Consider the following 26,194-nt stretch of genomic DNA (forward strand, 5'->3'; position numbering starts at 1 on the left):
CCCCGAACCACTGCAACAAAGCTGTTCCAAGCCGCTTTCTCCTTACTAGTGAGCTTCTTGGGGAATTCATTGCACTCCAGGATCTTCTTTATCTGTGGTCCAACAAAGACACCGGCTTTGACCTTTGCCTCAGACAGCTTAGGGAAGAAGTCTTGAAGGTACTTGAAGGCTGCCGACTCCTTATCTAGAGTTCTGACAAATTGTTTCATAAGGCCCAATTTGATGTGCAGTGGTGGCATCAGCACCTTCCAGGGGTCCACCAGTGGCTCCCACTTGACGTTGTTCCTCCCCACAGAGAACTCGGTCCGCTTGGAAGGGTCCACGATGCAGAAGTAGCAGTTGCTTGAGTGGTCAGTGGGTTCCCGCCAAATTCTTGGGATAGCGAACTTCATGGCTATCTTTTCCCCTCTGTACCATCCTACAAAACTACATTTATTTCAGCCATGACTAATGTGTAAGAGATTCTCGCAACATTTTTCATACATGATATATTTTTTCAATAACATTGAAAATTGTAAAACATTTTAAAATTAAAAAATTTTACAATTTTAAAAATTTTAACAAATTTTATAACATAAAATTCCGAGCAACAATTGTCCATCTTACGTTCCAGAGTTTTTTTGCAGTGCTCGCAGGTGAAATGAGGTGCCCAGGGTTGTCTTGATCCCCGACAGGCATGCCGAAATATGCCTTGTAGGCCTCACACATCTTAGCAGATGCTTCCACGGAGTACTTTTTCGCTCTTGTCTTGATAAATTGGCCGCAGACATAGCAAAATGCATCTGCCGGATGCTTGCAGCCTCTTGATGCCATCTCAGAAAAATGCAGATATGTATCCACTTAGGCAGCTGGAACTAAACTGAACTGGTGGGCTTAAGGCCCCTGTATTTATACTACTATTTATATTACTGGAAAGTTACTTGGAGTAACTTCTAGAAAGTTCTAGAAGTTACTCCAAGTTTACTCAGCACTGAATCTATCTGGAATGTTCTGGAAAATAGGTAAATTTCAAAATATCACTGTCCTGGTCACAAAAGCAAAGTTTGTGGGGAATAATAGCCATTTTCTATACTTTAGAGGCATAAGCAATTAGGAAATAACACTTACTACCCAGGAACAAAAAAAAAAAAAAAAAAATTGTTACACGGTGTTATTACATGGGATAAAATCATCATGTTTCATGTGAACTATAATTATTTAAAATGTTATTTTAAAATTGTAATTACTACAAAAGCCAACTGAGCTGCAACATCTGGTTTATAAAGAGTTCAATACATTTGTTTTATAAGAAATAAGACTGATGGTGATATGCCTGAAACACTCATGGCTACTTTCCTTGGCCAACTGAGGCCTTGCCAAAACCAAATTGAATTGATTAAAAATATATTAAAAGATGTGTTCTTTAAGATGAATCACTAAAATCTCCAGTATAATGTGCCTTTGTTTAACTCTTTTCCATGTCCAATGGCATTAGTGAACAAAGGGGTGCATGAATGCCAAGCCGCGTCAACAGATGAGAGGTGACACTGTGGAAACAGAGAAATATTTGATCGATGACTCAGGAATATAACTATTGTTCAGCTATACCCTAGTTAGTATTTCTTGAAGGCACAGCTAGGGCCAAATGTTTTGCATCACCCTACAGAATTAGCAAATTTTGCTTCATAAAGTAAAATGAAACCTGCTGAATAATGTTATGTTAACATATTGAATTACATACTGCTTTGTAGTTTTCAATATACTCAACATAAATGACAAAAATTGAAAAATGTGACTTTCGAAATCTAACATGAAATACTGTACTACTATTATGCCTTCTGGTAGACCTTTGCAATATTGCTTTGTAGTTTATTTCATAACATGATGTTAAATTAAATATCTAAATTATGTACATGTAGTTTTGTCTTAATCCTAAAATTCTAGGTGATGGAAAACCTTTGGCCATAGCAGAACTTTAAAGAAGGAATTTTGTGTCAAAGTAAAGTTTTTATGTTTGCACTACTGAATTTACCTTGTAACTGAGGCCACACGTGTTGTGTGTCTATGCTTGTTTTCTGAACTCTGTGCTGCTGCTGGGCGACTCGACATATAACCAGGTAAGTGGATTGTATTTAATTTGATAGTTAAATCGTTGTTGCTAGGGTAACTATCCTGCCTTTAACAATTGTAATTTAAGTTTTGTTAACTGTGCTGGGCTGTGTTGAATTGTGAGGTTGATTAGAATATTGTGTTAACTCCTTCTCCCTCTACGCTGCCTGCTACAAATTTGAAAATCTCCTTTTTCAGTTGTTCTCTGATTAACACATCTCTGCTTCTCAGCGAACTTATAACTGATGCCAGTCTTGATCTTCTTTGTCTGAAACCTGGCACTCTGTAAACGACATGCACTCGCTACATCTAGCCACCCCAAAGGGCTATTCCCTCTTTGACAAACCTCGCCTCACTGGCCGAGGTGGGGGCACTGCTGTTATTGCCAATTCTGTGCTCGCTTCCTCAGTTCTTTCTTTGACAGCCTTTTCTTCATTTGAGCATCTCGCCATCAACTCCCCTCTCCCATGTCCCTCACCCTTGTTGTTATCTACCGTCCACCTAAAAATAACTCTGCTTTTATTGAAGAGTTTTCAGAATTCCTCTCCCTCGTCCGCACTTCTACTGATAAAATCCTACTCCTAGGTGACTTCAACATTCATGTTGACGTGCCTTCCTCCCCACTAGTGACTGACTTCAACACGCTTCTGGACTGTCTTGTGCTCTCTCAATCTGTCAGCATCCCTAATCACACCCGAGGACACACCCTGGATCTGCTCATCACCAAGGGTCTTGACCCCTCAAATCTCTGTCTCATATATCTTTCTCTCTCTCTGACCATTTCTTAATCACTGCTAATATTAATCTCCCTGCTCCTTCCTCTGCTACTGATTCTGTTATCTCCTTCAGTCCCAAGAATCTGCTGAATCCTCTGAAACTCTCCGAATGTGTCTCTCATCATTGACACTGTTGCCCTGCTTTCAACCAAAACCGTCAAGAAAGATCGAAGCTGCCCATGGTACACCCTCGAACTTCGATTGCTTAAGTCTGCCTGCCACAAGCTTGAGCGCAAGTGGAGGTCATCTGCACCTCCCACCCTCTCCTCTTTCTCTCCTCTCTCCATTGCTGATGTCTCCGGCTTACTGTTGAAATCAACTACTGCCATGTTCCCCCTGGCCAAATAACCTTGTCAGTCTGTGCTTCTGATCTTGCTCCTTCAATTATGCACACTCTCAATCTGTCCCTGGACTCTGGCTCAGTTCCTGCTGCCCTTAAACTTGTCTGAGTTACCCCGGTACTCAAAAAACCCTCCCTCGACCCAGCTGACATATCTAATTTCTGTCCCATCTCCAATCTCCCTTTTCTCTCCAAAACTCTTGAAAGGGCTGTAGCCAGTCAGCTGATGAAACATCTCACGGATAACAATCTGCTTGAATCCCTACAGTCTGGCTTCCGGCTGCAACACAGTACCGAAACTGCTCTGCTCCGGATTGTAAATGATCTTCTGCTAAATGCTGATGCTGTTGCTTCCTCTGTGCTTGTCCTCCTTGACCTAACAGCTGCTTTTGACACCATAGATCATAGCATTCTTCTTGACCGCCTTCAGAAATATGCTGGGATCTCTGGAACCTGTCTCTCCTGGATGTCCTCTTACCTATCCGGACGCATGCAGTCTGTTGTCTATGCTGGATGCAGTGGTATCGCAAACCCAGTCCCTTAGGTCATCTCATCCGTCAACACAGCCTCATGTTTCACTCCTATGCTGATGACACCCAGCTTTACTTAAAACTCGACCCTGGAAGCCCCTCTATCATGGTCCAGCTCTCGGCTTGCATTCAAGACATCGAGGCCTGGATGTCTGTCAATTTTCTTCATCTCAACACTAGCAAATCTGCACTCCTTCTAGTAGGATCTAAAACTCAACTTAAGAATCTCAATATAGCTGCCCTGAACCTTGGAAACTGTCTGCTGTTGCCTTCCCCCGCAGTACGAAGTCTTGGTGTACTTCTTGACAGTAACCTCTCCTTTGATGCCAACATCTCCTCCGTGGTCAGTTCTTCCTTCTATCTTCAGAACATCTCCAAAGTCCGTCCCTACCTTTCCCTCCCGAATGCGGAGATACTTTGTCATGCATTTGACTCCTCTCGACTCGACTACTGCAACTCTCTATATGGTGGTCTCCCGGCACACACCATAAACCGACTGCAGCTAGTTCAGAATGCCGCTGCCAGGATCCTTACCAGATGTAAAAAACGTGATCACATCACCCTCTGTCTTGCCCAGCTGCACTGGCTACCTGTAAAGTTCAGGATTACTTTCAAAACTCTCCTGCTCACCTACAATGCCCTTCATCAGACAGGTCACGAGTACCTCCTCAACCTGCTGACCCGCTATGTCCCTGCCCGCAAGCTGAGGTCTGGCTTGCTTGTTATCCCCAAGCAAAAGTGCACCACACTTGGAGAACACTTGTTTAGCATCATGGCTCCGACTCTTTGGAACTCTCTCCCACCGTCGCTCACTTTAAAACTCTCAAGACCCACCTGTTCTCTCTTGCTTTCCATGCTCTTTAAGCCTGATATCTGCTATTAGCTGCTGTGTTGTTATTACTATTTCATGTATTATGCTACTGTACTCGCTCTCGTTCCTCCTCCAAACACCCACAACAGGGAGAGCTGCAGGCTTTTTATATTAGTGACTGAGGGATTAACCAGCTATCAGTCACATTCTGCACAGGTTTTCTAATTACAAACTGGCAGAGGACTAGCTGCCAACCCCGCCTCTGCCAGAACACATTCAAAACAAAACACACGGCTACACCATCACAAAATAAATAATACAAAAACAAATACAAAATAATACAAAATGATGCTCAAGGGGCGGAGGGGTACCCCGTTCTAAAATAAACAAACAATACATTTCTTTTAAATAATAATCACAATACATTTTAAATCACAAACAATAAAATGCAACACATTTAAACAGCAGGGCTTTGCCCTGCCCCCTCTCATAAATGCTGTTATTGCTGGTATTGTATTTGATCTGTCAGGCCAAGCATGTTTTTATTTATTTATTTATTTTTAAGTTTGAATCACTAGGTTTTGACCTTTCTGGAATGTTTTATTCTAGTTCCCTTCCCTTCATTGTCTTTAGATGTCTGGATGCATGTGCACCTCTAGTAAAATAAGAATGAATACTACTTGCCTATATATGTTTAATCTTGTTATCCCTTGGCCTGTATGGCTAGTAAATCCTGCCAGGATGCCTTTTTCTTCTTCAACTGCCACAATTTCACTGCAGCAGCAGAGTCAAACTCTTGGATCCTCGGCCCTAGCATCACTGTTTTCATCAGTGTCAATGCTTTCACTTTTGACCGAGCACATTAATTTGTTTTTCTCCCTATTTTGGAGACTTAAATGCCCTTTCACATTCAGCACTTGTTACACAGAGACAGAAGACAGTGATAGATAGTTTGGCAACATCAGATTGGCATGTAGATTAAGAACTCACTTGCATATTTTTGTCATGCCACATTGCTTATAGCTTCTGTTAATCACAGCAGACATTCTTTTTTTAAGAGCATCTCCATCCAACAAAGGAGCTTCTTCATTCTCATCAACATGCAGTCCCTCACTGTCACACTGCACTTTAATCTTAGTTTTTCCAAAGAAAACAGAAATGTCTTCCAGTGCCTCGCTAATCTCGACATCATTATTTTCCACAAGAGTGGATGGCTCTAACAAATGACCCAAATAAGTGAGAATAGCATTGTCCTCCTTCTTAAATCTGCTTTCAATCTTAGACTGGTAACATACTTCTCCTGTAGTCTTTGAAATTCAGAATTGGAGGCAGCACTGAAAGTGAGTGGCACACTTTTCAGAAGAATGCTCTCATCATCCTCCTTATCACCTCTCTAAACTCTTTAATATGTTCTTCATCATCTCTGAGTAATGCCTCAAGGCATTATATATATATATATATATATATATATATATATATATATATATATATATCTATATATAGTGCCTTGCAAAAGTATTCAGACCCCTGACCAATTCTCTCATATTACTGAATTACAAATGGTTCATTGAAATTTCGTTCTGTTTGATATTTTATTTTAAAACACTGAAACTCAAAATCAATTATTGTAAGGTGACATTTTTATGTTGGGAAATATTTTAAGAAAAATAAAAAACTGAAATATCTTGCTTGCATAAGCATTCAACCCCTGTGCTGTGGAAGCTCCCAGTTTACACCGATGAAAGAAATTGCCCTAACGAGGACACAATTACCTTACCATTGGCCTCCACCTGTGAACCATTAAAGTTGCTGTCACATTTTCTGGATAAAAACCCCACTGTTGAAGAATCATTGATCAGGCTGTGAATCTGAAGGGAAATGAAGACCAAAGAGCATTCTACAGAAGTTAGAGATAAAGTAATACAAATGCATAGATTAGGGAAAGGGTACAAAATAATATCCAAGTGTTTGGATATCCCAGTGAGCACAGTTGGATCAATAATCAGGAAGTGGAAGCTGTATCACACCACCCAGGCACTGCCAAGAAAAGGCCATCCCTCAAAACTCAGCGCTCAAACAAGAAGGAAACTTGTGAGAGAAGCCACAGAGAGGCCAACAATCACTTTGAAGGAGCTACAGAGTTCAGTGGTTGGGAGTGGAGTAATGGTGCACCAGTCAACCATATCAAGAGCTCTGTGTAACACTGGCCTGTATGGGAGGGTGGCAAGAAAGAAGCCGTTACTCAAAAAGTACCATCTGAAAGCACGTCTGGAGTTTGCCAGAAAGCATGAGAGTGACCCAGCTGCGATGTGGGAAAAGGTTTTGTGGTCAGATGAGACCAAGATAGAGCTTTTTGGCCAAAACTCAAAGCGCTATGTGTGGCGCAAACCTAACACTGCCCATGCCTCAAGACACACCATCCCTACAGTGAAGTATGTTGGTGGCAGCATCATGCTGTGGGGATGCTTCTCATCAGCAGGGACTGGGCATCTTGTTAAAATTGAAGGAAGAATGGATGGAGCAAAATACAGGGAAATACTGCAAGAGAACCTGCTTCAGTCCACTAAAAAACTGAAGCTTGGGAGGAACTTCACCTTTCAGCAGGACAATGATCCCAAGAACAAGGCCAAAGCAACATTGGAGTGGCTCAAGAACAAAAAGGTGAATGTCCTACAGTGGCCCAGTCAAAGTCCTGATCTCAATCCCATTGAGAATCTGTGGCACTATTTGAATATTGCGGTCCACTAGCATCGTCCAACCAACCTGAACAACCTGGAGCAAATCTGCCAAGAAGAATGGGCCAAAATCACTCCGACACTGTGTGCAAAGCTGGTACATACTTACCCCAAAAGACTTAAAGCTGTTATTGCAGCGTAAGGTGGCTCTACCAAATATTAATGTGTGGGGGGTTGAATACTTATGCAAGCAAGATATTTCTGTTTTTTATTTTTCTTAAAAATATTTCCCAACATAAAACCAATGTCACCTTACAATTATTGATTTTGAGTTTCAGTGTTTTAAAATAAAATATCAAACAGAACGAAATTTCAATGTACCATTTGTAATTCAGTAATATGAGAGAATTGGTCAGGGATCTGAACACTTTTGCAAGGCACTGTATATATATATACACAGTATATATATATATATATATATATATATATATATATATATATATATATATATTTCTCACATAGCCGTTATAATGGTGGTCGTTGCCTTCTCCCCCTCGTAGTGAGCCTGCGGCACGTATATACTGCCCCGCCCCCTCTCACTTTTGAGAATCCGGTTGGCAAAGACCTCTCGATAGCCTTTGCCTCTAGCCCAATCAGCGCTCCAGTCACCTGTCCATCACAGATGTCCTCTGAGGATGTTAAAGGGGCCGCCAGCCCTCCCGAGGTCGTTACAATGTAAACACACATTTTCTATTGAAATGTATCATGTAGTGTACACTTAAAAAAACATATTTAGGTCGTTATGGGCCCCTTCCAAGTGTGGGCCTGGCGCCATTGTAAACCGGGCCCTGTCTACAGTAGGAAAGGACTAGGGTAAAGAGGTAAAATTGCATAGTAAACTGGTGTGTATGTACCATACTAATCGATTGTGGTAAACACTGGTATATAGTAAACAGTGGTATTTATTATTATTATTTGTTTATTTAGCAGATTCCTTTATCCAAGGCAACTTACAGAGACTAGGGTGTGTGAACTATGCATCAGATGCAGAGTCACTTACAACTACGTCTCACCCGAAAGACGGGTTAAGTGATTTGCTCAGGGTCACACACTGAGTCAGTGGCTGAAGTGGGATTTGAACCGGGGACCTCCTGGTTACAAGGCTGTTTCTTTAACCACTGGACCACACAGCCATGGTAACAGAACATGGCAAACAGTGGTATTTATACCATGGTAACTGGTGAACTGCGAAAATCCTATGGTATATACACACTGTTTTTTTACCATGGTAAACTTTCATAAGGGATATTCCAGCATGAATGTATTGAATGTAACATCACCTGTCCAAACTATGAGCAATTCTATAGTTCAGTCGTACATCTTGGGACATTGAACGCCTTTATCAGAAATTCTATTTAAGGAAAATTTAACAGAGTTCTGATTATTTGTTTCCATTCCTTTTAATATGTCTATGGTTAAGATTAAAAAAAAAACACGTAATGGTGTCAAAGGTACTTAAGACAACTTAAATACCGCTGGTGGTAGTCATTACTTGGACTGTTTAATTGTTGGCAAACATTTCTGTCAGACCAATTACTGTCTTCACTACAATTACAGCATGTTGCACCAGTGAGCTTCATATCAGTGAAGTCCTGAAAATCACTCTTAAACTGTATGGCGCACAAAGGTGAATCATGGTTTAAATCATGCCCAGGAAACATGTAGGGTCCTTTTTCTTTCAACCTGTCATCAGAATATTTATTTTTCCTGAGAACTATATTGATGACTAATGTGTAGAGTGGTTTTGGCCTGTATGAACCCACTCCCTGCTGGCAATTACTCTCAATGTTTGCTCCAATTTAGTAATGATTCTAAAAAGATATTTTGCATCTGGTAATGACTTATATACAAAGTTTCTGGTAGTTGCCTTGCACAATAGTGGGGATTTCTGGCGTGCATGGGGAGTTGATATTTGAGTGTGAAGCAAGACAATTCACAGGTTGCTCCAGATCTTAACCACTGCACAAAAAAGCTGTTACTGACCTGGTATTGTTTTCCATCGGTATTCTAATTTACACCACATGGGTCCTTCACCTGTGCCACATATACAAAAAATTCAAAACCGTTCAAATATATATATATAGTGTGTGTACATTTTACATTCTGGGCCTCATTTACGAAAGGGTGCTAAACTTTATGGTGCACGATAATTGCAATTAGTGTGCACGTTAATGATCTCCGTATTCACTATTGCAATTTTATTAATTATCGTGTGTGGTACTTGGCACATTATGCTTCACACTATGGTAATCAGAATGAATGTGTTTTTTATGGTAATGTATACTTATGTATTTAAATGAGCATCCAGCTCAGAATAATGAGATGAGCTGTATTCACATGGTATTTACTAAAGGGCATTCATTTTAGTGCAGGCATTAAAGTGATCATTATTTATTCGTATGGAAACCAGGCTTTAACCACTGATAGGCACGCTATTTAAACCTATTTTTCTGGGTTGAAAACTAGTGATGTGCAGTTCGATTCTTTTTACTGACACGATTCGTTTGATTCATTCAGTTTAGTGAATCAATTCAACACATTTGTTCATTTGATTCAGTAACGCGAAATAAATACATCTTGCTGAATTACTTGGTTATGAAAATTTGTTTGAATGAAAAAAGCCCAGAAATGATAATTGATTGTCTAGGTCAGGGGTGTCAAACTCATCTGGCAGCAAGGGCCATTTAAGTTAAGACTGTTCATTTGGTGGGCCACACAGTCAAAAAAAGAGTTATACATCATAATGTACCTGAACATGTCTATAGAAATTGTATGTAGGCCAATATACTCAAATATACTACTTTACACAAAACACACTACCCCCACTGCATGATTCCTAGTCATCAGTAAGTATGCAGGCATGGTTTTAATCAGTTAATCAAAATATTACTTAATGTATTTTTTTTTTTTTTTTTTTTTTTTAATTTAGTCGTTGCCAATTAGTTTTTATTATTTTCTCCCAATTTGAAATGCCCGATTATTTTTAGGCTCAGCTCACCGCTACCACCCCTGCGCTGACTCGGGAGGGGCGAAGATGAACACACGCTGTCCTCCGAAGCGTGTGCCGTCAGCCGCCCGCTTCTTTACACTCTGCAGACTCACCGTGCAGCCGCCTCAGAGCTACAGCGTCGGAGGACAACGCAGCTCTGGGCAGCTTACAGGCAAGCCCGCAGGCGCCCGGCCAGACTACAGGGGTCGCTGGTGCGCGGTGAGCCGAGGACACCCTGGCCGACCTAACCCTCCCTCCCCCCGGACGACGCTCAGCCAACTGAGCGCCGCCCCCTGGGAGCTCCCGTCCACGGTCTGCTGTGGAATAGCCTGGACTCGAACCGGCGACATCCAGGCTATAGAGCGCATCCTGCACTCTAGCGAGTGCTTTTTACTGGATGCGCCACTCGGGAGCCCCTCTTAATGTATTTTATAGTACAAAAATAGGCAGATATAACTAGAAGCATCTTTCATAGAATGGACAAAAAACTCTATCACAAATGTAATATAATTGAGGAAATAGAGTATTGTATTTTACTTTCAATGGAAATCTCAAACAGTAAAAAAAGTATATAATGCGTATATAATGCTAAGTCTCAATATTTCATTTATATTCCAAAGTATAACATTTTTAACAGCACTGGGGGAAAATATACTGACAAGTTGTGAAAATGCAAAATAGTAAACAGTACCACTATGAAATGTACCTTTTTATGACTTCTGTCCGGACACTCCACACTTGATAACAATGCTCATTACATGTTCCAATTCTGCAGTTTTTTCCACATAATGCCTTTTGATGCAGAATGCTGTGTAAGAACATTGGTACTTCTGCATTTCTTTTTCTTAATTTTTCTTCAGCACTCTGCTAGCCAGTCCACTCTTTTGTCCAGTCATATATGGTGCACCATCTGTTGTAATCCCAGTTCGTTTCTTCCATGGTAATTCTGCACTTCCCATGGTTTCTTGAAGTTAAGTTCTTTCCTGTGGTTGTGTTGTCCATGCTTAAACTTAAAAGCTCTTCAATAACATTAAAGGTATTATTACCTGCCATTTCTGTAATACACTCAGCAACTGTGTTATGAGACAATGTCAATTTTTTCAGGGTGTACTACAACAGCTGTTTTAAGCATGCACCTGTTAACAAATTCACCATCTGAAAAAGGTTTGGCAGTGCATATGCAATGTCTTTGCTAACAATAAATATAATATATATATATATATACACTGAACAAAAATATAAACGCAACATGCAACAATTTCAAAGATTTTACTGAGTTACAGTTCGTATAAGGAAATCAGTCAATTGAAATAAATTCATTAGGCCCTAATCTATGGATTTCACATGACTGGGAATACAGATATGCATCTGTTGGTCACAGATACCTTAAAAAAAAAAGGGTAGGGGCGTGGATCAGAAAACCAGTCAGTATCTGGTGTGACCACCATTTGCCTCATGCAGCGTGACACATCTCCTTCGCATAGAGTTGATCAGGCTGTTGATTGTGGCCTGTGAAATGTTGTCCCACTCCTCTTCAATGGCTGTGCGAAGTTGCTGGATATTGGCGGGAACTGGAACACGCTGTCGTACACGTCGATCCAGAGCATCCCAAACATGCTCAATGGGTGACATGTCTGGTGAGTATGCAGGCCATGGAAGAACTGGGACATTTTCAGCTTCCAGGAATTGTGTACAGATCCTTGCGACATGGAGCCGTGCATTATCATGCTGAAACATGAGGTGATGGCGGCGGGTGAATGGCACGACAATGGGCCTCAGGACCTCGTCACGGTATCTGTGTGCATTCAAATTGCCATTGATAAAATGCAATTGTATTCGTTGTCCGTAGCTTATGCTTGCCCATACCATAACCCCACCGCCACCATGGGGCACTCTGTTCCCAACGTTGACATCAGCAAACCGCTCGCCCACACGACACCATACACGCTGTCTGCCATCTGCCCGGTACAGTTGAAACCGGGATTCATCTGTGAAGAGCACACTTCTCCAGCGTGCCAGTGGCGATCGAAGGTGAGCATTTGCCCACTGAAGTCGGTTACGACACCGAACTGCAGTCAGGTCAAGACCCTGGTGAGGACGATGAGCACGCAGATGAGCTTCCCTGAGATGGTTTCTAACAGTTTGTGCAGAAATTCTTCGGTTGTGCAAACCCACAGTTTCATCAGCTGTCCGAGGGCTGGTCTCAGACGATCCCACAGGTGAAGAAGCCGGATGTGGAGGTCCTGGGCTGGCATGGTTACACGTGGTCTACGGTTGTGAGGCCGGTTTGATGTACTGCCAAATTCTCTAAAACGACGTTGGAGGTGGCTTATGGTAGAGAAATGAACATTCAATTCTCTGGCAACAGCTCTAGTGGACATTCCTGCAGTCAGCATGCCAATTGCACACTCCCTCAAAACTTGAGACATCTGTGGCATTGTGTTGTGTGACAAAACTGCACATTTTTTAGTGGCCTTTTATTGTCCCTAGCACAAGGTGCACCTGTGTAATGATCATGCTGTTTAATCTGCAAAGGAGAAATGCTCACTAACAAGGATGTAAACAAATTTGTACACAAAATTTGAGAGAAATAAGCTTTTCGTGCGTATGGAAAATTTCTGGGATCTTTTATTTCAGCTTATGAAACATGGGACCAACACTTTACATGTTGCATTTATATTTTTGTTCAGTGTGTATATATATATATATATATATATATATATATATATATATATTATATATATATATATATATATATATATATGTGTGTGTGTGTGTGTGTGTGTGTGTGAACAGAATTTAGATATTTTACTGAACATGGTTTAATTCGACTTTATGAAGCAAAATTAGCTGATTCAAAGTGCAGTGATGTTCCAAAGGTCCACTCTGATCCTTTTACAAATCCTATTAAACATTGTATCTATTTCCTTTAACAACATTTTGTTTGCGGTTTTATATATCTCGCCACCATAATCAAGATTAGGAAAGAGGATTTGTTTATATCATAGTAATCTTGCATAAAATGACATGTAAGTCAAAGTTTTGCTCCACTTTTACTACAAACATCAAGTATGAATATGTAACATTGATTTTTCTAGATGGGATCACATTTTACTGTGTGTATCTGAAGGTGGTCATATTTGATGATGAAAATAAAAAGGTTTATTACTCTACTAATTACAACCATTGAAAGTTCTTAAGTGAAAGGAAATGTGGGCAGATTAAACTATCAAACACATTGCTAAGGAAACCTCTCCACCAGCTGTTTGTAATTGCTTTTGCAGAACCAGCACACACATAGCAGTCACAATTCTGCATAGTCATAGGAATTAGAAAGTCAAATAAGGTTAACATTTATTTAATCCATTATACAAATATCCAAATGTCTTAGATGCAGCTGTTTTCAGACCAGCAGGATTTAGGGGACTTTTCTCCAGGGCCCTGGATATTTAGGAGCCCACACCTTCACTTGAAAAAAAAAGTAGCCATTGTTACGTAAGAAATCTGTAACCACTTCCATGGAGGGCCCAAAGATGGGCAGCGGTGCAAGCAAAAAAAAAAAACTCAAAGCTAAAGAGCACCTAATAAAAAATACCAAGGCTATCTACATTTGGTTTCACTTCAGATCAGACTGCAGTAACATCTGATGACACCAAACCAAGCAAAGAGCAAGATGAGGCTGTTGAAATACTGTAAGAGGCCATCGTCAGCCTCACAGTCCACTGAAAAAGAAACACAAACTGACAGCACCATTAACCTGCTTGGAAAAGATTCAGAAAAGTGGAAAGTGTCAGCAAACTTTAAATAATTATTTTAATTGTAATAAGTTTGCAAACTGTGACGGTTACACCCCAGGCCCCGTCTTGGAGTAGGCTCATCCAGGGGAGGGTGGATGCAGGTTGGCTGCTTGTCTAAACAGGCCAACTTAAGGATGGATCGTGGGCCAAGTGTCCAACATCTATTTTTTTTTTTTTTTTTAGTGAAAATCGAAGTACTTTCATTGGGGCAAACAAGTCTGCCTCTAATAGCTGTATTTTCTGGAAAGTAACAAAGCCAAAAGGGAAAAAAGAAATGTTACATTTTTGTTACATTATTTCACCTTTTCTCCTTAATAAAAATAAGTGTTATTACAGCTTTCACAGCAAATGTATAAATTCTTACCAAATCATTCATCAAACCTTTTTTTTGCACACTCTGCCAATTGATACGTTTTTTGTATAAATTTCACAAATGTGTTGACAGATAAATGTCATACCTGGTGTTCAATTCTCTTTTTAGCTGGAAGAAAACTAAACGTGTATGCAATTAACAGAGTAAAAGTCTAGGCCTGCCGTTGGACCTAGATATATGTTGAATGTAGGCTTGTCAGTGATGTGGTTAATTCCATCCCTGCCTGGTCCCACAGGTGTAATGTAGCCATTCCCTAATTAGATAATTGAGTGCTAATTGGGGAATGGCCACATGTATAAAAAAGGGAAGAAAATGTTTGGAGAAGGACCAAACTTACATTCAAAATATATTTATTTACACTGGCAGGGATCCCGCCTTGCCACAAATAAAAATCTGGATTTAATTAACCCATCTTTAATAACCGTTTACAGTATATTTGAGAGATTACTGATTGTGAAGAACTATTCTTAGGTAAGAATAGATAGAGAAAATGCTCTTCTACTGAACAAAACCACACTTCTCAAGATAACTCATTGCAGAGGAAGGTGCATTAGTAACTGAGTCAGACAATGACATCATTGCTTTTCAAGTTGTCTACCAGACCTTTTTCTTGGCAGCTTCACTGAAGACCAAATTTAATTATTACAGTATTTTCTGGCAGTTGTCCTCATTCATATTATTTTTACCTTTCCTCCAAGTGCATACTGGAATCCCATTTCTATAAAGAAAAAAGCTTTTTTTATGGACTGACAGTATGCAGTATAGTAAGCAGGATAAACATGTCCATGTGTCCGTCCCCCCCCCCCCCCCTCCCAATAACTGTTTGCCACAATCTATCTGTGTTAACTAGTGGCTTATTCTACATGGCCTTAGAGAATTTAATACTAATAATTATCATAGCTTGGCATAGTCTATAACGTCAAGTGTATCTTTGCACTTCTCTCTCTTTCACGTCTCTGGGAAATGCTTGTGAATCTTAGTGCATTTTCATATGAATCTGATATATATATATATATATATATATATATATATATATTATAGTCTAAATGCTTCTTCTAAAACCACAATTGGAGAAACAAAAGGAGAAAAAATAGACGCATTTCAAATTAGACATATTTCAGAAACTTGAGCAGTTTCTGGTCTGCAATAGCAAGGTAAACAGGTGCTTGTGTGCGGTGGTGTGAAATATAAATATAATCCTCTAAACCTGTAGGCCGAAGCCACACACAGACAGTGGGATCCATGTATCACTGATTTTTCTTTTGTATCTTGACTTCATAGACCTTCATAGTTTTTGTGACTTCGTAGACCTACCCACAATGTATTAAAGTAATTTTCACTCCCGAAACTTAGTTTCATCCCTGCTACGGTAGTTTAGTTATGAATGTTTGTTTCAAACTCCTTTTGCATGCAAATGTACAAATCCCATTATAATACTGAAGTTTCACACTTGATGTATTATCATTTTTTCCTGATTTACGACTTTGGTTTGTTTCTGTTATTTTACGCATTCAACTAGCTGTTCGTATGTGTAATTTCCTGCTTAAACGTTTACAGGCTTTTAAGGTTACTTTAAAATAAAGCATCTTAAAATATATATTTTTTTATTTTTTTATTTATTAATAGTCTATCTTAAATAACAATGGCAATAAATACATTTTGTTTTGGTTTATTTATTATTATTTTATATTTTAAGGTGCTTTATTTTAAACTTCACATTAATAATGGAAGGGAAACACGGAAACAAATCATTGCAGAGTTCTTAAACATAAACTGAAATCTTTTCTTCTAAATAATGAATTACGTAGACAACTGAGATACGACAAAAAGTATTTACTTGCATAGCCTACTGCACGTACTGTACCTTTTTCATTTACACAACTAAAATATACATTGACTCAAACAAAAGTTTTCTGCAATATTATTAATTAAAGCACTGGAAGCATGGTTAGGGTACAGACGAGTACAAACATGGTAAACTGCAGAATTACCATGCACATTTACCATGGTAAACTTCCATATACAGAAACAAGCTTAGTTTTATTTATGCTTTCCGCTTTTGGATCTCCTTTCTTTTAGATCTGTTTTGGTTTGTTTTCGCTGTGCTCAGGGTCTGCACTACGTTTAACACATCACATTCAGTTTGTCCTGTTTTGGTTTTTTATTTTCTGCTGTTTTCTTTTTTATAATCCTCCTAAGGTCATGACATTTGCAGTGATAATATGGTAGTTGTTCAAAAGAGCTGTTTAGTACAATCGCACGCAAAAATTCTATGAAGGATGGAAGTTACGAATTCGTAAGTAATATTAGTACACAGAGCCCAGTGACTTTGACCATGTGAATGTCCACCCCCAGAAAACACTCACCCTTTAGCGAGTGGTATTCTAAATGAGGCATGTCTTGTATTCAGTCAAATAAGGGTTGGCAGTTTGAATTCTCAGAAAACTTGATAAACACACAAAAGAACTACCATACTTATAAAAGTGGTGCAGTCCACAGCTGTGCTGATGAGGACCGATATGAAACAAGCAATTGAGCAACTATAGACTGTACCAGACACTGGAAAATAAAAGACCACCGACCAATTGAACACCCGGGCTTCTAACTGTTTAAAAGTTTGATTTGGCAAATGTGTACTGCATTTAATGAGACATGTACTCAAGATAAAGTTCCAGTATGATACTTGTCACACAGCTGGCTGAGTGGTGACATCAGAACCAGAAGATAAATAACACAGACAGGACAGATGAAGTGAAATGATGAAGGCGCTTGCTTTCGCCGGTTTATTATAAATAAAAAGGTTTGAACAAAACACAGGACACGGCACTTTAGCCAAAATAAACAGACAAACAAAACGAACAGACACTAACAAACAGGGACGAACAAACACGGTGAGTACAAACACCACTTCTTCTTCTTCTTCTTCTTATTATTCTTTTTGTTTATTTTACCTCCTCTCCACACCCGAACACACAACCCCGAGTGAGTAAAATGTGCATCTATATATACTGTTGTGCCGGGATTCAATTACTAATTAATTATTCACTTGAATCCCAGCACGTGAATTAAATTATGTGCAACCTCGTGCTCACATATTATATACTTTAAATGCACGTGAAGTGATGTGCAATCCCGTGCCTAAATACAACTATACATTTTAAATCACACGTGAAACACAGACCCATTTATATCCCGTGTACCAATACCAACATTAACACACCACACGCAACATACAACATAGAAATGCACACAGGGGCGGGGCACATTGCCACATACTACATTTAATTTTGGAGAGGATTATTATTAATATCATGAGGATCCTGCCACATTGACAAAGAGTGAATAGTTCCTTTAATCAGATATTTTTGCAAAGTCTAGGCACAGTGGGGAAACATACTGTATCCCACCCCTCTTCCAGTTTCTCTTCCAGCAACTCTTTTTAAAACTATAAACAGTTACAGTACATCTGCATTCCACAGGCATGGTGTATCCCATGCTTGTTCCTCACATTTGAAGATGGATTCTATTGTGTCAATGGTATTCATTCTTGTTATTGCAGAGTCATGTCAAAATTCCATATTACACCCCCCCAAACCACCCCCCCATAAAAGTCCATAAAATAAGTTACTGTATATGCAACACTCGTAATATTTTCATTGGCTGGATTTAAAAGCTAAGCTTTCAGGCATACTGGATGAAATACAGTCATGATATGGTCTGGAAATAAATTGAGTGCAGCATGAGCCATCATAAACACTCATTGTTACTTTAAGACTATTTTGACAACTCAGTTATTTCTAAAATTAATAATAATAAAGCCAAGAAAATGTGTAATAGAATGCCCGACCGCAACATAGTATAGTGATTTCAAACAACATGCACTATACATGAATTCAGAATTCTATATAAACAGTACCTCTCAGTAGATTCACCCCGTCAAAAGCTTTTGCTGAGGTTGTTCTTGTGAAAAACAACTTGACTAGGAGTCTAGGGAAAGAGACTCATCAACCACCCTTAGGGTGTAAAGGAGGTAGAACTCAATGCACTACTTCAGGTCTGTAATTGCTCATCCACATAAACCTGGGTTGTTATTCCATTATTCAAGATTGGGACTTGACAAGTAAAAGGTGCCTTGTTAACCTCCACAGTATCCAACTGAGCATATGGTTGTCTTGACCCTTGTGTCTGTGTTTGGAACACTGATGTCTGCTGGACCAATTCATTATTTTAGTTGCTGAAAGTGCTGATGTATTTTCTACGCACAAGTGAATGCACTGGGCTTGCTGTGTGGGTGCCAAGGAAAGAAGGAATACACATGTGAAATGCAAAGGCTAAAATATAGAAGATATTGCTAAATAAATGTAGTGAATGTGACACTATAGTGGATTAAATTATTAATCTGTAGGCTGGGTAGCTCATTGTATTGTGTCAACTGAACATGACAGTATTTGTGAATGACAAAGTGTATTCGGTTGTAAGGGTAGTTACATTTAATATCTTAAACTATGTTTTTAAATCTGAATGTTCATTATTTTGGCAGCTAAATCATTTTTGTAACCCATGCTTGGTATAATTATATATGTATATATATATATATATATATATATATATATATATATATATATATATATATATATATATATATATATATATATATGTTTAAATTGTCATACAATAAATTCATATTTCCCCTGTAGCACAGGGATTTACAATGAAGGTGTTACGGGAAGGTATGTTGGCAGATTACCCAGTACCCCCTTTGGGGCCTCGCTACCATCCTTTTCATTGCATTCTTGAAATTACGAAACAGTCAGAAGAGTCTTGTTACCAGCAAACTTATTTCAGTTTGTTGCATAAGAATATAAAGTAATTGTAAATCCTGAAATTCTACCAGCACTTACTTTTGACATGTTTTATTTATGAGGTAAAATATCTGTAAGGCATCATTAAATAAGTATGTTGTACACTATAAATTTACAATGGCTTTCCCTCCATTTTTGTAATGGAAATCGAGTGATATTTTTGGCAGTTTCTTTTATGTACAGAAATACTCCTGTTAGTTGGTTTTCAAAGATAGATGGCTGATTTCACAGACCCCTATCAGCACCAAAATTGAACTACATTACCGAGGTACCATTAGATAGTCCAAGTCTAGTGCTAATCAGGAAGGTGTTCATGGATGACTTTTCATTAAGAGTGTCTTTTAGCAGTTCATTAGGTGTAACTAATCCTACAGAGAAATCATATCAGGCTTTGTTACCTTGAAAGATAAAACAATGAGCAGGCTGGTTTGAGGTCAGTTTCTAGTGATTTTGTTATTTTCCCACAAGTTAACCCACATTACTCTGGAAACATCTAAGGCACGTCTACACAGCTCTGCGCCCTCACAGCAACACAGAGATATTCAACAGATTACAACCCAGTGGCAGCAGAACTATCACATTCAAAGGTTCTTTTTATCAGTATTCAGTATCAGTAGTTTTCCAATGTTGCCCACCGATGCAACCCAGTCTGTTCATGAGAAACTAAAATCAACAGGCAACCTCTGTTCCTGCTCTCTAGCCAGTGAAGCCTGGTGAGGTGAACTGAAGTGGAATGAAAATAACTGCAAAAAAATTGTCTAATTTGTGCCTGGATGAGTTCCCACCAAAACAAGACTCAAGCCCAGTCAGACCGAAATGTTTCAGAGGCAGGGCTGTAGCTTGTTAAGAAATATACAGCTTGTAAAACGAGGCCTTTGTGTTGGAAAGTAAAGTCATTTTTACATTTTTTCAAACCGTTTTAGCACTGAGCTGTCGGCATCTGATATGCTGGCAAAGTGTCTTAGTGGGATAACCGCCTTAAACGATTTTGCATAAATGAGCGGTACAGTTTCGTCTCGCACACTATTTGGCCATCATTGCAGCCTTTCTTTTATAACATCAAGCTGAACTAGCTGGAGGATAATTTCATTCACTAAATGCTTTAAAAAGGAACAATCTAAAAGAAAGCAGTGTGTGAATGCAAATCATATTTAAAATAGGCATTGTAACTGAAATGACATCCTTCAATATTAAAACCCAAATAACAACAATAAACCTGGTGATCTTACAGCTCTGTTTTTCCCATCAAAACTGAGAACCTCTAAGAATGATTATTAATGATAAAACGGAAAGAGAAAGGTGAAAAAATAAATTGACGTTCAAAGCTAAACTTAACCTTAAAAAACTCCCGTTGAAAAAGCATGATGTTGACAAACTCCAAAACAGAGGCTTCATAATTTCCTGTGTAATATATAGCTGCTATCTTTACAACAATTTTGTTTACTGTATAACAGAAACCAGTTGTATGATATCAATATGTTCTCTGGATTCTGTAACTCAAATTCTGTAGATTACAGCAGTTCCAATTACAGTTGTAAACCACACATTAAAAGCAGTATATAAATGTGGTACTGAAAAAAGCATGAGTCAGCTAAAATTGAATATGACTGGTATGGACAGTTTATAGTCTTTCATCTGCATCAGTAGGTTAATCTAGGGCAAATGTTGCAAATGGATTTTTTAAACCTAAGCACAGGTAAAAAAATAAAATAAAAAAAAATGTAACAATCTTTTATTGCAGGGTCAAGTTTATAGTAAATATAGGTGCGAAGGTTCAACAAAACAGAGCTCACCTTCCTATTACTTTGATACATTTCTTTAGGCTCGTATACACAATTTTAGAATGACATTTACTTTAAGCATCTTTTCTCAAATTGTAAACAAAATATCCCCATCAAACATGGCTGTGCAATGTTTTATAGTCTGGCTGAATGTTTTCCTGACCCAAGCACAGCCACAGTCACATTCAAATTGACCCCTTAGCAATCAGGTGGGTGTGTACAAAACTCAGTATTCAAAATGTTTATTTTCTTCCAGTAATGTTTATTTTCTTCCAGTAAAATAATGGCAATTTCCACAATTCATTACGTTTGGAAGTCGAGTAAAACATTCCTTCTTTGAGGGTATTTTGTTTCTGGACTTATGTTTGCATGGACACCGTGAATCACGATGGACCAATTGGTTTCGAGTCTACAAGCGATGTTGGTGATGAAGGCCGAACGATGAAGCAGTTATCGAATCAATCATTTATATAGGAGGCTGTGTGGTCCAGTGGTTAAAAGAAAAGGGCTTGTAACCAGGAGGTCTCCGGTTCAAATCCCACCTCAGCCACTGACTCATTGTGTGACCCTGAGCAAGTCACTTAACCTCCTTGTGCTCCGTCTTTCGGGTGAGCCGTAATTGTAATTGACTCTGCAGCTGATGCATAGTTCACACACCCTAGTCTCTGTAAGTCGCGTTGGATAAAGGCGTCTGCTAAATAAACAAATAATAATAATAATAATAATCATTGAGTTACACTTTCCCCCCTCCCCCCAATAAAACAAAGGACAGTGGGGGCGAGTAATGCCACAACTTATGTAGCTGTAATCTTATGCGTTGACTTGTCTTTTGAGTGCACGGTCTCTCATTGCCATCAAAACTAGTGTTACCAGATTTCCGTAGTAAAAAAACTGGAATCTTTTTTTTCCCCAGTTTTACTCTTTTTCGTTGGGAACCAGTTTGTTATTTTGATTATAAACAATGTGCTGTTTTGTTTTAGTATTTCAGTACATACCAGTCATTTCCTGAAACTTCAGCTGAATCCTGTTGTCAGCAGCTTAAATTCCACCTTTAAGCTGTATCAACCGGCGTGCATATTTTTATATTTTACAACATCATTTATATCAAACTGTAACAGGGCGCGGTGCCCTGTACATTGTTTTGTTTATTTATTTTTAGATCGGGGTCTCCCCCTCCGCCCCTGTGCAGTGTATTTTGTATTTGTTTTGTATTATGATTTATTTATTGTAATTTGTGACGGCGTACCGCCGTGTTATTGTTTTGTTTATTTTTAAAACATGTCCTGGCAGAGGCGAGATTGGTGCTCGTCCTCTGCCAGGAGTAATGGAAAACTCGTGCAGAAGGTGGCCATCTCCCGAATTAATTAAGTGATTAATTTTGTTGCTAATCGGGAGATGGTCACCTGAATATAAAAAGCCTGCAGCTCTCGGCACTCTGGGTGTGGGAGTTCAGAGGAGGAACGAGTGAGCAAAGAATCAAAGAGCTAAAACGAAAGTAAACTTACCGTAGATTCAGTGAAGGCGATTGCCCAGCCTGACCAGTTTGTTTGGTGTCCGTGATTATTTTTGGTTTAACATTTTTATTTTGCTCTGTGAGCAAGTGTTTTTGTGTTTAAATATTTGATTTATTTTTGTTATTTTTGCTTAATAAAAACGGTGGCCAGCTGCGTCTTTTTTGTTTGGAAAACTGCAGTCCCTGGTGTCAGTACTTTCCTTCCTGCTTCTGCCTGACATCACCGCCCAGTCACCCTGCCACACAAACACACAAATGTCTTAACCCATTAATGCCTATCGGTTGCCAAATCTACCAAAGTACTTACAATAAAACTGGCAAAATTTGCTGAAATAATTTGAAAAAATCATATTCATAGTAATGGAAAATAGTTAATTTCAAGAGTCAAAATTTGCTGTTCCAAATGCAAAAATTTGAAAATGTAAAATTCCTTAACATTCAGTCCTAGGGTGTTAAAACGCATGGTGCAACAAGTGTTTCACAATTAAGATTCACACAGTACCTTTTCTTTGACCACACATGTCTTTGGCCCTTACGCACAGACCTCAGCTTCACACAGCCTTGAACAACCCTTTTGGCCTGTTTAAATACCTGCCTGCTAATGACAGGCAGGTGTCCCTCATTGAAATTAGAGCCAGATGAACCCCGTCCTGGCTCACTCCTGTGGCATTCTGGGGAATGTAGTCCTGCAGCACCCTCCTGGACTACATCTTTTCTCCTCCACCCCCTACTCTGCCACAATACATAGTATAAAAAAATGTAGCATTAATGGGTTAACCCTGCGTTTGCTTTCACTTTGAAACGTTTTACTCCTATTCACTCACCAGCTGTATAGTTGGCTCATCGATCTTAAATAGAGTGTATACAATTTCCTTTTCCAGGGTCCTACATAAATATAAATGTATTCTTTGACATTTATGATAATTTATGTTAATTGACAATTTATATGCATGAATAAATATATTATTATTATTATTATTAATTCTTAAGCCAAGGTTCTGCCTAGAGAAAACAGTACCGGCTCGACTGCATCACTGAATGTACCAGATTCAGACTTTTACTGGAACTGTGGTTGCTACTACCAGTAGCTGAGTTTTCTTTTGAATGATGGTGTATGTCTGAAAGCACTTGTCCAATGTACTTTCAGACTTGTCTTCACTATACTTTCGGGGTTGCCCAGTCTTCCCCAGCTATCTACACATGCCCCACTCGGATACGTAAAAAATAATATATTTATAGAGGCTTTCTTCCTCAGCTGTGCTTGCCGTTTCGGTCTCTCACTCCAGACCCTGACGTTCTTTCTGTGGTTTGTTTACTTTGGTTCTTCTACAAGGGCAAAAAGGAAGGAATAACAAAGTGTTATTTTTATAGGTCGAGCGACCCCCCCAAGGCCTGCCTCCCGACCACTCGGAGAGAGGGAGAAACAACACACCCTCACCCAGCCTCTCCGTGTCACTGCCATGATTGACAGGCGGGTCTTGCAGGGCTCCCGATCTCCCCCTTACAGGATCATGCATGGGCCAGATAGCCAGCACAGATCTCCCCTGTTACATTGATATTGTTTAGATCTTCTAGCAGTATTTTTCCATTTTTTTCTGTTGAAGATATTTGACAGTTTAGTCTACCAACTGGTGATTTCATGCTGTTTGAAGCATAGGAGCCAATCTGTGGGTACTACTCTAAATTAGTCTCATTTATGTAAACTATGGCTTACATGTCATCTGGCTGCCGGATGGAAAGCATATTCATGAATGGCACTGCAATGCTGTCTTAACTTACTTCACGATAAAAAGGCCCTGGCATCTCCATCCACCCAGGTGTTGTTTAATGATACATTCCTCCCAAGTTAATGTGCTCCAGCAATCCTTTATAAGGAGAATTATAACACACGAAGCAGCTGATATTTAGAGAAGTTACTGGGAGGCGCAGGTTGGCATGGTATACAAAAATGTATTCAATTAAAGTGGTGTTTCAGCATATGTATCCACTTTTTTTGTTATGTAGTTGTGAAGGGTTGCTGTTTTTTATTATTTAAAAAGCATCTTTGTACAAATCTGAAAGAGCTTTTAGTTAAGATAATTGAGAACAGAACCAAGTTGCTCCTCAAGTATTAAATATTTCCAATGTGTTCTGTTTTGCAATCTATCCATTGAGCAAAACTTAGTATATATTTATTCAGCACTGATTCAACTTTAATTATTGAATATATGATGTTATATATATACAGTGCTGTGTAAAAGTCTTAGACATGTTGCATTTTTCTACTCTGATGCATTATGAGCATCAACAATTTATTCAAAGTAAAACAAAAGAGAAAGAAAACAATACAATTGCTATGCGTGCTGGAAGCACCAGCACGGTACTTGTTGATGTCAGTTTTGTGTTCCAGATTAATTTTACTTTTGTTTTACCCTCTTTACCTTATGTTCTGCCTCTGAACAACCCCAAACAATACATACAATAATAACAACAAACCACCACCTTCAAATCACACAATACAGCCCCACAATATTTTTATCAGCAGGGCTTTGCCCTGCTCCCTATTTCCACGCAGGGCTTTGCCCTGCCACAACTGGTATTTAGGTATATAAATTGTACCAAAAAAAGTATTTTACTGTGATACATATAAGGTATAAACCATGACAGGTGGTGATTAGACTGGAGGTGAAGCCAAGGGCCTTTAACCACCTAGACGTGCGTATATATTATTATTATTATTATTATTATTATTATTATTATTATTATTTATTTCTTAGCAGACACCCTTATCCAGGGCGACTTACAATTGTTACAAGATACCACATTATACATAATTTCACATTATACAGATATCACATTATTTTACATACAATTACCCATTTATACAGTTGGGTTTTTACTGGAGCAATCTAGGTAAAGTACCTTGCTCAAGGGTACAACAGCAGTGTCCCCCACTGAGGATTGAACCCACAACCCTCTGGTCAAGAGTTCAGAGCCCTAACCACTACTCCACACTGCTGCCCATATCATGGGAACTGCATGCCCCGGAGATGGTTTATATTGCTTATAAAACGGCTATTTCAAAGTTAGTTGTAATATATACCATATTCCTTCTAATTTTAAGGCCCTCGAATTTAAGACGCAACCCAAATTTCCCACCCTCAATTTGAGGAATAAATAAAACATCAAATAAATATGCATTTTCAAAGATATAACCTCAGTTAAGCATATGGAGGCAGTTTGCGGTCGTCTGCTATCACACAGAGCATTACAGTTATGTGCTGCTTCTCATTTCCAGTCGTTACTCACAACTGTTTTTCTCCCAATTTGTGGACTGTGGTATTGCTTGTCATTTTGAAAAATACAGGGGTCTGATCAGCATTTCCGATCTGTCCAAGCTGGTACTGTTTGTTAGAAACGCTGAAGTTGTAAAAGCTTCTCTTTGAATTCCTCCACGTGATTAAAAAAGCTTGTAACTCATCAGGAGTTCTGAAGCCCTTCCTGCTCAACAAGATGCCATCTTAGTTTTACTTGTGATTTAACCCTCTCCAAATTACAGTGTTTCTGTGCTATTTCTGCTGCCTTGCCTCAGTTTACAATGAGAATTTCATACCAGCAGA

Source organism: Acipenser ruthenus, chromosome 8 (assembly GCF_902713425.1).
Source record: "Acipenser ruthenus chromosome 8, fAciRut3.2 maternal haplotype, whole genome shotgun sequence".
Classification (NCBI taxonomy): domain Eukaryota; kingdom Metazoa; phylum Chordata; class Actinopteri; order Acipenseriformes; family Acipenseridae; genus Acipenser; species Acipenser ruthenus.